The sequence below is a fragment of the Equus asinus genome, chromosome 28, assembly GCF_041296235.1.
Source record: "Equus asinus isolate D_3611 breed Donkey chromosome 28, EquAss-T2T_v2, whole genome shotgun sequence".
In the NCBI taxonomy this organism is placed as follows: Eukaryota; Metazoa; Chordata; class Mammalia; order Perissodactyla; family Equidae; genus Equus; species Equus asinus.
In genome coordinates, this window is record NC_091817.1 from 35279748 (window position 1) to 35297750 (window position 18003).

The 18003-nt window shown below is 37.0% G+C and overlaps 1 long non-coding RNA gene across 2 annotated transcripts in view; it reads left to right on the forward strand.

Moving 5' to 3' along the window:
- LOC123281727 (uncharacterized) overlaps positions 1-18003 on the forward strand; it is a 689591-nt gene that overhangs the window by 185382 nt on the left and 486206 nt on the right. The window lies entirely within an intron of this gene.

Here is an 18003-nt window from a genome sequence, read left to right on the forward strand (position 1 = left end):
CAGATGGTTGTTTTCAGATGCCTTGATAAAATATTTTAGAAATCAGAGCTGGTTCCCATTAAAAAAATAAGCCCCCAGGAGGGATTTGCTTATGACTTTCACCATTTTGTTTTCATTTATTTCAAGTAGTTTTTAAAATTAAGTATATCTATGAGCACAAGCCAAGCTTGGACTATAGATTTTTAAAAGTCGATGTACTTGACCTTGGATATTTGCTTGCTATCTGTGACACCTAGTCACCTGGTGCCCTCATCCCGGTTATCAGAGTCACATCTGCTTAGATGGAGTGCGGATATTTGTGCACGTCGGAGCCCAGAACACTTGAATTTTCCAACCATGAGAACACTGGGCGTTTCTCTTTGTGCATGCTAATGGTGTGGACTGATTTTGCAGAATCACTGCAGCAAGTTGTAAATGATGTATGAAATGAGAAATTCCTGTCCAGTGCGCAGAGCGAATATATACAGTTCTGTGCAATCACTGCAGTGCTGGGCTATTTGTTTTAATATTTCCTTCAGACATATAGTAATTTTTTTGGTGAGTCATATCCAGATGATTGCCATTGGCACAGAGCACTGATTTCCTTTATATGTATTTTGAATGAATTTCAGCCACATTTAAGTTTACTTTAATTAATAGACTACTAGATTTTAGAGGATTTGACCTTTAAAAAATAATATTTTTATGAAAACAATAGCAATATATTTGTTTTGAAAAAATTTGGAAATATTGAAGAGCCTGAATAGTAAAATTAGGAACCATTTAATCCCTTTATGGAAAAATATCCTTTGTTTACATTTAATATATATCTTTTAAGATTTTTATCCTTTGTGATTAGATTGCATTCTTTTAGCAAAAAATTATTCTAACTTATTTGTAAAGTTTTATTCCCAATTACCAATAAGACTTGAACATCTTTCCATGTTCTTCTACAATGTAACTTTTAATCACTGTGTACTATTCAGTTACGTAGATGTAGCTTAAAGTTTTACCCATTCCTATTGAACAGTAAATATGTAGATTGTTTCTAATTTTGCTAATGTGAAAAATTTCCTACATCAGTGCTGCAATGTTTATATGGTTTTTGTGATTTCGATAATTATTTGGTAATGCCAACCTTGCTTCTGTTCCTTTTTTAAGATTTTCTTGGCTATTTTCTTTGTTTTTCCATGTCGGATTTTGATGATGATTGGATTGGATTTACAAATGATTGGAGTACAATGGGCATCTCTGGGATATTGAGTTATTCCATTGGAGAGCATAGTGTGTCTTTCCATTTATTGGTAGATTTTCTAACATACATTCATCCTTGCATACCTGAAAGAAGCCTCCCTAAGTTATGATAATATTTTAGAGTTTCTGCATATAATGCCTGTTATATCTGCAAATTCTCTATTTATGCCATTTTTGTTAATTTCTTGAACAGTGGTAATTGTAGCTTCATAATATTGACTAACAAGATTTTGCCATCCTCCCTAGCTTTCTTCTGCTCACACTATGCTCTGGAACAGTTTAAATAGCAGAAAGTGACCCGCTCTTCTTTAGATGTAATAGAATTAATGTCTGCATCTGGCTCATTTTGGGGGGAACATTCTTTGAAATGTCTAATTTCCTTTTAAGATTATTGACCTGTTGAGGTTGTTTTTTCTCTCTCTTATTGAATCAACTTTGTTAATTTATTATTTCCCTATTGAAATATCAGTTCATCTAGCAGTTAAAGTTGTTAATATAGATGCATCCAAAATATTGTTACAATTTAAACATTAAACCTATAAATCTATTGTTAAATCACTTTTCTCATTCTTAATATGAGTCTTTTTCTTAATTAGCTTTGCCAAAGGTAGTTTTGAAGAACCACCTATTGAATTTACTTGCTATTTCCATAGTTTTTCTGTTTTCTTACCAGCTTCTTAAGTTGCATACTTTGTTCATTTATCTTTTTTATTTATTTACTAATAAAAATATTTAAAACTATGAATTTTGCTATGATTCCCATTTTAGCTGTGTCATATAAATTTTGATATTTTGTATTCTTATATTATTCATTGTTTAATAAGCTAAAGTGACATTTTGATAACTTTTATGTCCCAAAATTCTTTCAAAAGAGTAATTTGAAATTTTAAAGTTTTAAGATTTCATCTATTATTATTAATTTCTAGTTGGATTTAGTTGTCTCTGAAATATACCCACTATGATGTTTACTTGAATTTTATTGACATTATCCTTATAGAAGAGTATATGTGATGTTCTTCGGGAAGGAGTCCGTGGGCACTGGAAATGAAAGTTATTTTACTTAGAGTAGAGATTTAATCTTACTAATTATATTATCAATCTCTTCTACATCGTAGTTCATTTTCTGTTTTCTTTGGTCTCCTTTGACCAACAGAGGGATGTTGAAGTCCTTTATTAATTTGTTCTTATTATTCTTTAACTCTTATTTATAGAAGTAGTTTGCATTCTGTGAGTCAGTACCGTGTTATTTGACATATAAACATTGTATATTTGCGTTGAATTGTACTCCCTTAATATGAAATCTCTCTGAACGCTGAATGGGTTTTGCTTTGAGTTTTTATTTGCCTAGCATTAATATTAAAACTTTTGCTTTCTTTTTATTTGTTTCTCTTTAATATATCTTTGCTCATCTTTTTACTCATCCTTTTTGTACTCATTTGTCTTAGGTGTATCTCTTGTCATAAGTACATGATTGGATTTTGTTTGGTGACTCAGTCGTCTACTTTTTATCTTCTGAAAGAGGTTTAAACCATTTACAAATATTGCTGTAAACAAAATATTAGCCTTACTTCTTTCATTATGTTTTCTTTTTGATTCTTGTACTTTTTTTCTATCCTTCTCTCTCTTTGGGCATATAGACTATCCCATTCTTTGTTAATGTTTCATAGACTATATGTTTGGTATTAAATTCAATTTTTCATTTAAGTTTCTCAAAAGCATTCCTTAATCTATAGTCTCTGTTACATTTAAAAGCAAACAGCATTTTTACATCTTCTAGTTAAATGGAAGAATGTAGACACTTCCCACCCCCACACATATCACTGTTCTCCCCCAGCCCTGTATTTTGGCCTTTGTTAATACAATCTGAGGTTTTAGAAAAAGGGCTATTTTAAAGATTTTATTTTTTCCTTTTTTCTCCCAAAGCCCTCCAGTACATAGCTGTGTATTTTTTAGTTGTGGGTCCTTCTAGTTGTGGCATGTGGGATGCCGACTCAGCATGGCTTGGTGAGCAGTGCCATGTCCTTGCCCAGGATTCGAACTGGCGAAACCCTGGGCCACCAAAGTGGAGCACACGAAATTAACCACTCGGCCACGGGGCTGACCCCGAAAAAGTGCTATTTTAAAATATCATTATTCTTACAACATATGCCTTATTTTTCATGAATAATGTTTATGATTTCTATTTAGCTTTTAAAATAGATTCGCTATAATTATTTTGTTATTTCTATATTTAACTGGTTTCACTATTCCCAATAAGATCATTATATCTTATTTTAGACCTCTTAATTTTTCTTAATCTCTCAGTAAGTTTAAGTATGGTTTTAGATAATTTTTTAAGCAGGATGCATGGTTGGTATGTTTTCTGAGTTCAGACATTTGTGATGACATTTTTCTGTTCTTTGTTTAGGTATACAATTCTCAAGTTGCACCATTTCCCCTCAAAATTCTGTAATTTTGTTATATTGATTTCCACCTCATAGGAGAAGTCTAAGGAAAGGCTTTTTTTTTTTAATTGTGGATAATTAGGGTGTGAGTGTGTCGTGTATTGTTTTTCTGTGCCTGGATGCTGGATGTTTGTGAGACTTTATTCTTGTAACTCAACAATTTTGATAGGATGCAGCTGGGTATGGGTTTGCCTTGATAATAATCATCCTTTTCATCTGTAGTCACTGGAATTTTTTCAGTTGATGAGTGTTTTCGTCTATTATAGCTTAAATTGCTAGTTTTGTCCCATTTATCCTGGTCTTTTCAGGAACTCCAGTGATCTAGACGTTGAGACAGTAAGTTCTGTGAAGGCAGGAACCATCCCAGTTCTGTTCACTGCTCTCTACCTGGGTATACAGGTCCAGAGCCTGGAACATTCTAGACAGTCAATAAATATATTTAATGGATAGATGGGTGATGAATGGTAAACCCCATCTCTGACCTTCATATCTACTTTTTCCTCTGTAATAATTTTCATCTTATTTCTTCCTCTGCTTTTTAAGGAAGTTTTGGGAAATGGGCTTTCCAGGAAACCCATAGAGCTGAAGGCTGTCCTTCCAGGCTAACCTGGTCAAGGTTACCTGGGCACTGACTTTGCTTCCCTCATCCCCCTCTCTTCCTTCTCACCAGGATATAACTTGAATGGAACTGTCTTTGGCTTGAGAACTAGCAAAGTCTCATAAGTCTGAAACATTCCCTCTTAGCACATCACTTGTTCAAGTTCTTCCCAAGTGATGATTAAATCCGAGTATAAGGAGGAGGAGGTGCAGCTAGGACTGAGCTTACATCCAAAGATCCCCTCTTGGGCGGAGAGTATCACTGACAGCTGACTGCCTCTATGTCAGCTAGCTTTTGCTGCGTAACAAACCACCCCTAAATTTAGTGGCTCAAAGCAGCAATCATATATTAGCTCATGATTCTCTTGGTCAGTAGTTAGGGCTGGGCTCTTTAAGTCTCACCTGTGCACAGTCATGTCACTGCAGTCAGCTGGTGGGTCAACTAGAAGTGGTCCTGATGGCCTTGTGCATGTGTCTGGTGTTGGAACCACATGTCTGAGAGTTTCTACAGCAACAAGTGAGAGCAAACCCTGATGCACCAGCACTTTTCAAGCCTCTGATTGCGTCACGTTGCTAAGGCTCCATTGGCTAAAGGAAGTCAGCTGAGCGTCCCAGATTCAAGACCTGGAGAAATAGACTCTAGCTCCTTTTTTTGTTTTCTTTTTGTGAGGAAGATTCACTCTGAACTAACATCTATTGCTAATCTTCCACTTTTGTTACTTGAGGAAGATTAGCCCTGAGCTAACATCTGTGCCAATCTCCCTCTATTTTGTATGTGGGTTGCTGCCACAGCATGACTTGACAAGTAGTGTATGTCACCGCCCAGGATCCAAATCCACGAACCCGGGCTGCCAAAGCTGAGTGTGCTGGACTTAACCACTATGCCACGGGGCCAGCCCCAAGACTCTAGCTCTTAATGGGAGGAACTGTCATGTCATATTGCAATGGCATGGATACAGGGAGTGGGCAAATTTAAGGCCATCTTTACAATTCACTATATTCACTTTAGGGACCCTGGAAACCAAGGGAATTCATGCTGAGTCATATCTTTTCCTGACTATGTTGCTCTCTTGGCCAATTAAATTGGAAATTAATTTAACCATACAGTGTGGGTTTGGTCTCTTCCAATTGATTTGTAATCCCCCTTGAAATGTTACAGTGTGCTCTTTCTATGTTTTCCTGATATTTACTACCTTTAATGTAGATTTGTATTTTGCCAGTGCATTTTTGGTTACATATATTCTTGTCTCATCTCATTCATCTTTCTTTTTTCATTCTGTTACTTTTTCATATTTTATTTCTCCTTATAGTTTTCTATACCTTTTACAATGAGTTCTATTTTGCTCTATATTGTAGATGCTAAATGGTTTAATTTATCTAAAAAATAGCCATTATATGTTTACTTTGTGCCGAGTACTGCTTTAATGCTAAAAACACAGTAGTAAACAAGACTGGGCCCCTGCCCTCGAGGAATTTACAGTTGGGTAAGTCTTCTGATTTCCTCCAGTATAACATTTTTAGAGGCAGTGATCTTCCTCTGAGTCTGTGGGATGCTTTTGCTCCCTTCTTCTGCACTCGTCTATTGTAGATACTTTGTTCTGTGTTCGTCAACAGACTTAGGGATTTGCTCTTATATATGGCCTCTTGTGCAATGGTCAGATTTCCTTCTTGGATCTATATATAGAGGATGTATTAATGTGCATATCTCCTAGTTCAATTACAAGTTTTCAGGGAGCATCATGTAGAGATCTAAACCCTGAAAATCAAGATCTCTGTTCAAATGGAATACATAAGAATCTCAGTTTCCCAGCATGCACTCCTATTCTCTGTGTTCTGCCCCAACTTCAGTACTTCAATTTGCAGGTAGTATGTCCCAGGGATATGCCATACTGCCCCACCCTTCTTTTTTTTTTCTTTCTTTCTGTATTTAGTGTCTCTGAATGGATGGCAGGTGGGTTAGTGGATAGATTTTTGTGGAAAAATATTCCAGCTCCTTATAAAACAACTCTTGGCTGGTATAGAGCCAGTTGCTAGTCTTCTTACCTCCTAGGTCTGCAGACTATGAGGCCCTGAGGAGTCTCTTACTTGTTGGTGATGGGGGTAGGAGGGGTCATTTGACCTAAGGAGAAACATACGGTCTCTTCCTGTCTGCCCTGTGTGTATGGTTTTATAATTTTTTTTGCAACCATTTTTATTAGTAATATTCTATGCATACAAATAAGATGTGTAAGATATGTGTAAGTTATAAAACATAATCATGAAATGAATAGCCATAAACTTAAGACCCAGCTTAAGAATACTTACACCTATGGAGTCCTACCAGCGATGCTCAGATAAGGGCAGGACAGGTGTCTCCATCTTTACAGGTGAGTAAATTAGACTCAAAGAGATTCACGGACTTGCCCAAGACACCTAGCCAGTAAATGGAGACAGGGCGACTTGAATGGGGCTTATTTTATGACTCAATGGGGAGGCAGTTTCCTTTACTCTCTCTTGCTTTCAAATAGGAAAAACGTGAGCATTTGGAGACATGGCAATTGGGAGCTTGCAAAGGAGGAGGAAAAAAAATTCAGAGAAGGACACATCAAGCAGAGTTCCACTGCTCCATCAGAGAGGTCTTTTCTTTCATCTCTTGTCTCTGACCAGAAAAGCTCCTTAGGGAAAGGACCACAGCTATGAGCCAGTGACAATGTGTGGGGGCAGGGTGCGGGGAGACTCTAGTGGGGCAGACTGTGGGGAACATTAGTAGGGCCCTGGCATCTACCTGTGGGCACCTTCCCTAGTCCTTACCCTGTATCCTTCCCACAAGAGATGAACACTATTTGAAATATTGTGCTCCCTACTCCCTTGCCTTTCAAAAAACGCTTTTGTTTAAGTTATACAGTCAGCCCTCTGTATCTACGATCTGCAAATTCAACCTTTGAATCAAACAAAGGATTGTGTACTGTGTTTATGATCTGAGGTTGAGGAACTAGCCCATATGAAGGGCTGACTAAGGGTCTTTCGCTTCTGCGGATTTTGATATGGGCAGGGAGGTGGTGCCGGAACCAATCCCCTGCAGACACCCAGGGAGGACTGCATGTTGAATTGAACAATATATTGTTTAGAGTTTTAAAAATTTTTGAGTGTAAATTGTATCACAATGAGTGTAGACTCAGGCAAGTGACAGATTTTCACTCGGTGTTATGTTTCCAAAATCCATTTATGTTGTGGCATGTAAATGTATTTTGCTCATCTCTACTGTATAGGAGGGCTTTGTGGGAATGCATCCTGTTTTTTAAATCTATTAATCAAATTAAAAACAAGGTCTTTGTCTAAAAAACTTAATGTTGCTTTTGGTGTATTTTTCCTAGTCTTCATGTGAACAGTTTCTTTTGGATATACAGATACCTCATATTCATAAAAATATATAGCTATAAATGTGTAAATTGTAAATGATTATAAGGTCTTATGATCATTTTAATGTCTGCAGAATCTAAGTACTGATCATATATACCTTCTCTCCTTTTTTATTCTATCTCATTAAGTGTTTATCAATTTTATTATTCTTTTCAAAAATAACTTTTGGCTTTGTTGATCAATTTCTGACATGTTTATTTTCTATTTCATTAATTGCTGCTCTAATCTTTATTATTTGATGTTGATATTAAGTTTTGAAGGACAGGTAAAATTTGGCCAATTTAAGAGCATAAGATACTTAAATATTTGTCAGACATAAAATGTTCTTGATAGCACTCATGAACATATAGGAAATACTGTTTTAATGTGTGTTGTTAAAGTAGTTAGTCCTATCGGATACCCTGAAGTTCAGAAATGTTAAAACAGAAGTCTTTTACACTTAGAATAATTTGATTTCATTTAAGCAAGAATAATCTTTTCTGAGATATCGGTGATATTTTAGGTTTTTCATTTATCTCCTAGATTTACCACGTTCACCTTATTCCCAGAATGTTCTTGTTCCTTTCTCTTTTTCTAACTCTTGATAAAATCAGATTCTAAGATGGAAATATGCCTTCTGGGGTGCCACATTAGACATACGATAGATAAGTGTTTTTCTAATAGTTTTTATCTGCTATCCAAACCCATCTTATATACATGACTCTGTTCTTAAACTATTATTGATGTTTATTTCTTTTGGCTCCCCGTATTTCCTAGCAAGCATTTTTTCCTCAAATCTATCGCCCATTCTTGGATAATATCAATTTTCTCCACCTAGTATTTCTGTCTTTGAAAAAAGCAGAAGGATGACACTGTTAAATGGGCCATTTAACTGAAGAATGGCATGTCAGACATTCTTTTTCTATATATATATAATGAGAGATATGTATATAGGTTAATGTATGTATTTATAGAGATGAATATTACAGCTATTTTATGATATTTAAGACTAAATGCCACAGTTGTATTTTTTTTCAAGTTAAGTCTAAACTTCCCTTAAAGGAAAGCTGAGAAAAGTAGTAATTTGGAACTAGTTGGCTTAACTTAAAAAGCTCCCCTGTGACATCGGAGTGTGTTTCATGCAATTGCTTTCTTAGACTTCCTCATTAAAATATTGACTACTCCTTTTCTTCAGTAAATGCTAATCCCGGCTCCCATGTACATGTATTTACATTTCACTGCAGGCAGCCTGCCAGGTTAGAAATAAAACCAATTTGTTAATATCACTATTTCCTTTTCAGCAAAGAAAATATGCATTAAATTAAAGGATTTCTAAAAATAATAAGAAACGGCTCCTGTTGATACCAGCCATTTATTTGTCTCTCTGGCTTAGGTTATGACTTCTCATCTTTACCAGCCTGCATTTCTCTGCTCCTCTCAGCTTTGGCTATCTCTGTGCCGAACTCTGGATTCTAAAAGACCCCATCACAGGCCCTGCCCCCTTCTCCTCACCTTTCCCATTGTGACACTTTTACTAGTCCCTGCCAGCACCTGTCTGAGAGTGCAAAACACTATTTCTAAAAGAATGTGAGCAAATATGGTTAATCCTGGCAAATAACATGCTGCTTTGCTGGAGCATTCTCCCCAGAAATCTTGGAAATCTTCGAACTGCAAGAGGGTTCCCATTTGATTTATGATTTATAAGTGGATCAGTGTTATTAAAATCCACAGGAGTCTTTTGTTCATTTAGTCATCCTGAGGGCCACCCATCATGCACTCCATACACTATTTTGCACAAGAGCATCTTGCTGGAGCCCATCGCTGTTTCGTAAATAATCCTTCCATAGGAAGCAACTAATTATGCAACTGAACCTCAAGTCTTATTAGTAACTGTAGAATGTTTGTGCACATTGGGTTATCTAAACTTGCAAAGTCAAACGAATTTCCAATAAAACTAACAACTTATTAACCTTATCAGCATTCTTTGCCTGGCTGGATGCTACTCTTTACTTTGTTGAATATTTCATTTATAAAATGGATTGATGGATATTTACTATTATTACTGTAACCCGTGAGGGAAAAAGGAGTCATTTGCAAATGCCACTGTATGGTTGGTGTTGGGAGAAGTGAAATCTGGCATCTAAAAAATGGTGCACATATTTTGTTAGGTTTTCCTGATTTTTCTCCTTATTTCATTTTCCCCCTGTTATTTTCCACTCTATTCAAATGGTGGCCTTTGCTCTAGCAAGGTTAGAAGAACAAGGTCTTATTGATAATCTTCATGTTCCGTTTCTACTTTGGGGAAAATATTAAAGAAAGAAAAGATTTAGCCTAAGTAGTTGACTGATTACTTCCTTTCCTATTTAGTCTTAACTGGCTTTAAGATTTGGCATCCTCAGTTCTTTACTGCAAAGATTCCATAATGGCTGTCAAAATTAGGAACAATTCCTTCTCTTGAGCCCTTTCATATTTTATAATTTTATTCCATCTTACTCCCATTCAGCTTGAACGGAGTTGTTGGCCTCTCTCTTGCATGATTGTTTTCATATTTTAGATTAGTATAGCATCATGTTCATTTTCTAAATTCCTGTACAACCTTGGGCTGGGTGCATACCAAGAGCTTAATGGTCCTTCTGCTATAGCCTTTGGTCCTGAAAGTGGTCAGCATTGAGATCCTTCTCAGGAAGACATATTTCGCAGTGCAGTGTTGTTCCGTGAGGACAGCCACCTCCTCCAGCTGGTAAGCAATTTATGCCCTGAAGCATGAAGATTTCATAGCCCTTGTAATTTTATCCTTCCTGGTGTCACTGCAGGTGCTATTTTTATTCATATAAATATTTAATCTTCTATAAAACTTATTAAGCTGTTGGCCTCAATAATATTTTTTGGCAGCGAGTTCCCTAGGTTAAAAGGACACAGTCAAGTACAACAGCTTAGCTCAAGATCACAGTTTTAAATAAAAGTATAACAGGTGATTTTCTGAGATTTAAAAAAAACTCCAGCAAAGCTGTTTGGGTTTCAGCTATGACATTTCCCAATAACGCTGCCATGATCTCAGTAGCACTGAGTTGGCATGTGAGAGACCAGGAAGCAAGCTCAGTTGAAACTAAAGTGAAAGTAGTTAATAGATGTCTTTTTCTAGACCTAGTGAGGAGGAAAAGCAGGTAAAACATATAGACTATATGTTCTTCACTTTCTTAGCATTCAGGCCTTCAAGTTAAGATTTTTGTGTGACTCTTAATCCATGGAATTATTTCTCCCCATTGGTCTTCCCTTAACCCTGTTTAAGTAGTTGGCTTCTTATGATGGATACTTCTTTTCTTGTTAAAACAGATGAGCTTTCCTGAGTCTCTTGGTTGGTTGGAGGACCAACTAACAGTGTGCAGTGGCATCCTCTAATTCCCTTTAGATGATTTTCTAGAGATGAAGTAGTTTTCTCCAGTTGAATTCAGTTAAGCCAGATCCACAGTGGAATATTTAAACATAAGCAGCTTACAATGATTGACTATCCAGGTGGATATGAATTAACTCTGGAGCATACATTTTTTTGTCTTCCTGGATATTTATGGTGGTTAGCACATTTGACCTTGAACCTAATGGACACTTGTACCACAAAATAGTCTGGCATACATAGACCAGCTTAGAGGGTGGTACAGATAAGTCAATCTCTCTTGGCAGCCCTAATATAGGAAGCTTATGATTCTCAAGGAGGAAAAATGAACATACATGTTATTAATACAACATAAGCTGTGGGATATATTTTTTGTGGTGCCATCGAGTCAACTCCAACTCCTATCCACCCTCTGTAGAGCAGAGCAGAGCAGAACGCTGCCCAATCTTTTTGCACCATCCTCTCATCTTTTGGCTCTATATAAGACAATGCTCTTCTGCTCTGCTGCTGTTCATAGGATTTGCATGACCAATTTTTTGGAAGTGGGTGGTCAGGTCCTTTTTCCTAGTCTGTCTAGTCTAGAAGCTCCTTTGAAACCTGTCTATCATGGGTGACCCTGCTAGTATTTGAAATACCAGTGACATAGCTTTCGGCAACACACAGCTGCCACAGTATGATGACCAACAGATGAGTGGTGTGGTTCCCTGATCGGGAAATGAACCCAGGTCACAGCAGTGAGAGCACGAATCTTAACCACTAGACCACCAGGGCTGGCTGTGGGATATGTAATGAAGTTATGCCTTACGAGGAGTTATAAGGGCTGTAGGAATTCACAGAAGGAATTGGTTATTGTTACCCAGAGTGCTTCAAGAGGAGGTGGTATTTGAATGAGGTCTTCAGGATTCCTGAGATTTGGACAAGGGAAGTAGAAGTGAGGGAGCAGGGAGTTACCAAGTAGTGCATGCTGAGGCAAGAGTGCCATTCAGTAATGACAAAGCTTCAGTGTAACAGGTTTGTGACTCCTAAAATAGATTCTCACCTGAAGAATCACTAATGAAATTAAGTGTTGGATCAGTCCATATCATGTGGAACTAAATTTAGTGCTAATCTTTCATTCCCTGATTGCCATCCTTCCTTTTGATGTCCTCCTTTAAAAGATTCTCATGGGTCCAAATATCAGGGCCCAGTATTTTCTTAAACACCTTAAACTCATCCTTAGCAGTTCTTTAGCTTTTTACGTTAAATAAGTGACGGAACTGTCATACATGCTGGTAGAATGCAAAATGGTACAGCCGCTTTGGAAAACAGTTTAGCAGCTTCTTATAAAGTCAATATACATGTACCATCTGACCCAAAAAACCCACTCCTAGAGATTTGCCCAAGAGAAACGAAAAGTTATGTTCACACAAAAACCTGTCTGTGAAAGTTTATAGTGGCTTTATTAATAATTGCCTAAACTTGGAAACATTCCAAATGTCCTTTAACAACAGTGGTATATCCACACAATGGAATACAACTCAGCAATAAAAAGGAATGAACTACTGATGCACGAAACAACATGGATGGGTTTCAAATGCGTTATGCTAAGTGAAGGAAGCAGACTCAAAAAATCTCTGTGTTGCTGATTCCGTGGAATTCCACTCTATTGCATTCTGGAAAAGACAAAACTATAGGTCTAAATCAGTGGTTACCAAGGACTGGGGGGGGGGGGGTGAGGGGGAGGGTTGACTAAAAGTACAAAGGGATTTTGAGGAAGTGATGGAACTTCTCAGTATCCTGGTTGTGGTGGTGGTTACCTGACTATGCATTTGACAAGACTCACAAAACTGTACACTAAAAATGGTAGATTTTATTTCATGTAAATTATACTTTAGTAAGCCTGACTTTAAAAAGAAGTGGCCAGTGGTGTGATTACAGATCTGACGTTTTCACTTCACATTGGTGCCCTGTGGTAGAATCTTCAATGCTTTACATGGTAACATCTTCTCCACCTTAAGAGGTTTCGTTTATAAACTTCCGTTATCCTTTGAAGAAATTTTTAAAACTCTCTTAGAATTTTGGTGGAGATGCTCAAAGACCTAATGTTTAATGCTAAGAGCTCTCTATGAAACACAAGTATTTCATATGTAAATAAAGAAGCACTATTTTAGAAAGATTGGTTATTTCATATATGACTGGGTGGCTCTTTCGAGATGTGGGCATGACACGATGGAATCCCACATAACTTCTTTGCTGTATGAGTAACAACCTATAGGCCTTATAAGATGTGAAGATTTGAATCCTTTAAACCAATCTGCACATCACCTTTTCCAGATATGAGTATGCTCTCCGAGAGTCCACTGTCTCCAAGCTTCCACTCAGGCTACTTAAATGTTATTGAAGAAAAATCACAAAACTTGCTATGTGGTACAATAAAAAATCATTTGTTCTTCAATGATGCCCAATTATTCCTCTATTTATCTATGGTTTAAGAGGTTGTTTGTATCTCGTTTGCTTCTAAAATGGATTTCAGGTGGATCCTCTTGGTAAAGTAGAAATTCTGAAATTAATCCATTTTGCTGGGTCACATTCCCGCTTCCATATCCTTCACTTTGCTAGAAAAATCTCTCTGTATCATGTTGGCAACTTACTGCCCTCTTTCTGAGTCTCAGCTTCGCTTCTCAAAAGTGAGCAAGTACAATGATGATCTGAGAGATAATTTCCTCAATGGTCCCCAAGCACTCATGTCCCCTTTCATTACATTTGTCACACTATATTTAATTAATTACTTATTTATTCATCTCCTACATTAAACTATAAGCTTTTTGGGACCATGCTTCTCTTATTCACTGTGGTATCCTTGGCAGAAAGAAGGCACTAGTGAAATATTTGTTGAATAAATGCAGGGCACTTGCCATCCGTAATAGGCCCCAGTTGTGTTACTGACTACGTGTCTATACCATTCTATATTTTAGATTAAATAAAATAAATACAGAGTAAAATAGCTTAATTAAGTATCATCTACCTGCAAAATATTATTGGTAAGGAAAAGCGAAGTTACTGCCATTACAAAAATTTTTGGTTTTGGTGTATCTGAATGCTTTGTTATAATTTTCTCTTTTGTACATGATTTGTGTAGTTGCCTATTTATTTTGGCTGGGATGTAACCAGGTGGCATTTCCTTCAAATGAGTGTTTTGTAAAGTTGGTGCTGTATCTCATCTTAGTTGATATGTGAGTAGCACTGAGTATGTAGTTGGTGGGTGGTCTCTTGACATGTGAATAAATGTGATTGCTTCTTGGGATGGAAAGTCCAAGGTGGCATATACAATGAGATTTCAAATTTCAGGATAGATCTGTTGTTATTTGTGGATGTTGATTGATTTTTTTTTAACCAATTGTAATCTCTGAATCAGGGACTAACATTTTAAAAAGCAGGTTTCTACAAGGATGTAACTATGTGGCCATTAGATAGAACTTATATATACTATACATAGCACTTACATATACTATATATATACTATGCATACCACTGTGCTATACAGAGAGACTTTAACTTTGAAATTAAACCATCTTGGATTTTTTTATTACACATTGATGCAGTTGTCAAAATCTAGTTCCTCCATTTACCACAGTTCTTCGTTCTTAATGGGAATTTAGGTCAGCCCTGAACAGTGCCAGGACATCCCCAGAAGTTCCCCCTAGGAAACATGGGTGCCAGACATGCAGAAGAAGATCAGCAACACTGTTTGGTAAAGTTATGTTCCCTCCCAGTTGGCAGCAGTGCCTGGTTCAGTTTGGAAAACGGTGACTTGCAAAACAATTTTCTTTTTCTCCTATTTTTTTTCTTTTCCTTTTTTTAAACCACTTTTTCTTCCCAATGTAAAATTATTTTATATCCAGTTCTCTCTGGAAACAATGCATCTATTTAGATAAAAATGTAAACTCACGACGCCACATTTCCAAACGGGCTGCGTTCCCTGCAGTCCCACTAGGCTCTGCGGCCTTTGAGTCTTTTGAGTCCAGATGATAAGTGATGGGGGCGTGAGGTTGGGGTGGGAGGTGTGTACAGTGCGTAGAGGTTAATTTCCCCAATGAGAAGAAATGCCTACCACATCCTGAAGGAAGCCCAGTGCCCTCTTAAAGATAGCAGGATCATGGCACTCTCCATCATTGGTTTCACCATGGCATCCACTCGTAGAGTTTTACTCTGATTTCCACGGCTTATGCTTTCCAAACTGTATTCATTCTTTTGTTAACAAATATTTACTCAGCACCTCCTCTGTCCCAGACACTTCTGGGTCTTGGGGAATGCATCAATATTCAAAATGAGCAAAGCTTTCTCTTTGTTGTTTTCTGCTGTCCTTACTACCCTGGGAAGTCAGTACGACTTTTATTTATCATCCCCAGTAGGAAATAGACTTTGTGGCTTTCCTCTGAGATCACACATGAGGTTATTAACAAGATTGGAACTAGAAACCAGATCTTTGTGCTCCCGGCTAACCAACCACGCGGTTCATTACACCAGACAAGACCTGCAGGCTGGGAGTGGCAGTGGTCAAGGTGCCCTTTGGATGGGTGCCTGGTGCATTTGTCCTTGGATTGTGACCTTCCAAAGGACCACCTAACAGCTTGTCTTTGAGAAATGACCTGCCACTTTCAAGCGGTGTCAAGGAGAGTCAATTAGACAAGAAGATGGGAAGCCGAGTATTGAGCTTTCAATTTTCTTTTTGTGTATTTGGAAAATAAAAAAATATATGATTCAAGGAGAAGGTGCAAAATGAAACAGTTTTCTCAAACTCTTCTGTCTGTTGAGACGCTACTAATCAGAGTGGCTTTTTCTCCCCCTGCTTCTTTTATTTTTTATTTTGGAAGGGGAGGGATGGCCCTGCTGAGTTTTGGAGTATGCCTATAGCAGCTTTTAGCAAATCACCATCCCAGCGGTAGGTTCAGCTTTGAAGAAAGATTTACAAATCTCTCACTGCTTTATAAATATCTGCATTTATATCTTAAAGAAGAAGAAGAAAAAACCCCTCACGGTTGGTCTCAGCCTCCTCACCCTCCCCCATCAACTTCCCCCTTTCTTCCTTTCCTCTTTCAGAAATTAAAGATTGTGATGTGTGCAGGAAATGAGGGTCTATAAAATTGTGATAAAATGTTCCTGCAAAATTGCCTTTGAATTTTCGCCTTGAATTGCAGGCGAAATGAAATTGTTCGCTTTCAGCATTGCTTTGTTTTTGACCCCTTTTTGTGAATTCTCAAAGGAAAGAAACATATTCCCATCTTTTATAGTAATCAAATTTATCTGGCATCTCTCAGCCTCTTGAATTACTTATGCTAGAGTTGGCCAGCCTCAGGATGGCTGTGGCTGGTTTATTTATTTATTGTTCTAAAGTGAGGGTTTTTGACATAAGGTTCCCTACATCATCCTCAGGGAGCAGAGGAGAAAAATCGAAAGTGCTTTCTGACATTGCATACGTGTGTCATGTATACATGTGCATATGTGTTGTAGAGATAAAAGATAGCCATCTAATGAGAAATAATAGGGGACTTCATGATCATCGGTCATAGCTGCTTAATATTTTCACATGAGAGGGAAAAATTTTCACGTCACTGATAGAAAATTATGCGTAAAAAGCAAAAGGAAAAAACCATCTGGAAGAAGGCAAAGGCTTTGCATTTGAACAAAAGTGCTAACAATAACCAGTTGTAAACCTATTTAGTAACTAGTTGGTTTTAACAAGTGTTATTTCTTTAACATGTGATTCTATCACCTTGTAATTTGGGGAGTTTAATACGGCTCTTTCACATAAGAACACAAGATCAGAAGAGTGAACATGGCCATAACCTGCAGCCGCATTCTGTCAAGCCTAGCCTGGTAACCCCAAATTCTCCTGTAACGTGATTCATTCCTTCCTTTTTATTTCTGGTCCCTTGTGTCTATACTCAAAAAAAACCTAGGCTACAGGTGCAAAGCCACAGAAATCAGATCTGAGTTTCTAAAGTAAATCTCTCTTATGTTGAAAAAACAAAATAATATACAACTATTAAGGAGAATACATAACTAGTACTTCTTTGTGTGGCCTTAAACTCCACTTGGCTTGAGTTAAAAATCAGCTAAGAGAAATTGTATTTTGAAACCATTACTGAAGTCTCAGACATCCTTTATTCAAACCTGTGCTTAGGAAACTAGGATGCATGCAAGTGTTGAACTTCTTTCATGCTTACATGTTTCTAAATTATAGTAAGTTAACTCTGAAAATCTCTAAACAGTCACCTCATTGTTTTTCTATTATTTTCTACAATAGAAGCAAAGTATGTTTTTGCTACAACGTACTCTCTCCGTACTAATTTTTCAAAGGTTTTTATTGTGTGTTTCTGGTTTATTACTTTTCTTAAATAGGAACTCACATAAAAACCAGCACAACATATTCGTTAAAGCTATTCTTATTTAGTTCAGTAAGAGGTTCATACAAGTTTAAGAAAATAAAAAATAAAGATTCTTAGATAAGGTGTGATTTTGTGCAGTTTGAGCATCTCTCACACACTCTACCTCTGCAATATTGTGAGATTTCAGAATCGTTGGAATAGAGGGTAGCATGCAAGTCACTCTCTAACGTATTAGCATCTATCTGTGTACCAGCATTTAGGAGAACAAATTTGAGGATTAAGCAGAAAGTTAGCAAGTTCAGTTTAAGTGGAGAGGTTTGCATTAAGTTAATCAATAAGATTAGGTTTACTTTATAAATATTTAACAATCATTACCTGTGACTAAATTCCTGGTTAATTTATGGAATCAAAGGAATTAACCAATCCAACTGTCACGTTTTGTTTTTGATGGAAAACAGAAGAAAATTCAAGAAGATTTAAATGCAAAAGCATAAGTTTTCACAGCATTTTTGGTGGGGCTACCAATTTCAAGAGGATGTAGCATCCGTTATGAGCCATATGCGATAGATCAGCAACTTGCATCTCAGTTTCT